The sequence below is a fragment of the Penaeus monodon genome, chromosome 28, assembly GCF_015228065.2.
Source record: "Penaeus monodon isolate SGIC_2016 chromosome 28, NSTDA_Pmon_1, whole genome shotgun sequence".
Classification (NCBI taxonomy): Eukaryota; Metazoa; Arthropoda; class Malacostraca; order Decapoda; family Penaeidae; genus Penaeus; species Penaeus monodon.
In genome coordinates, this window is record NC_051413.1 from 6,421,472 (window position 1) to 6,421,796 (window position 325).

Sequence of the window (325 nt, forward strand, 5' to 3'; positions counted from 1 at the left end):
TTTTCTTCCTTTTTTCTCTTTTTGTCTTTTTTTTTCTTTTTTTCTTCTTTTCCTTTTCTTTTTTTTCTTTTCATTTTCTTCCCTTTTCCGTTTTTCTTTTCTTTTTTCCTTTTTCTTCCTTTTATTCTTAATTTCTTTTTCTTTCTTCTTTTTTTACACTTTTTTTTTCTTCTTTTTCATACTTTTTTCTTCCTTTTTCTCTCTCTTTTTCTTCCACCGCCTATGGTATAGAGTGTTGATTGGATCCTTTGCTTCCTTTTATAAACTTATTAGGCGGAAATATTATACTTGCTGATTGACTCAACTGCGGATAAGGACGAGATTT

General features: G+C 28.3%; 1 protein-coding gene across 1 annotated transcript in view; it reads left to right on the forward strand.

Moving 5' to 3' along the window:
• LOC119591330 (glutamate receptor ionotropic, kainate 2-like) overlaps nucleotides 1-325 on the forward strand; it is a gene marked incomplete at both ends in the record, with an annotated part of 143,921 nt that overhangs the window by 44,964 nt on the left and 98,632 nt on the right.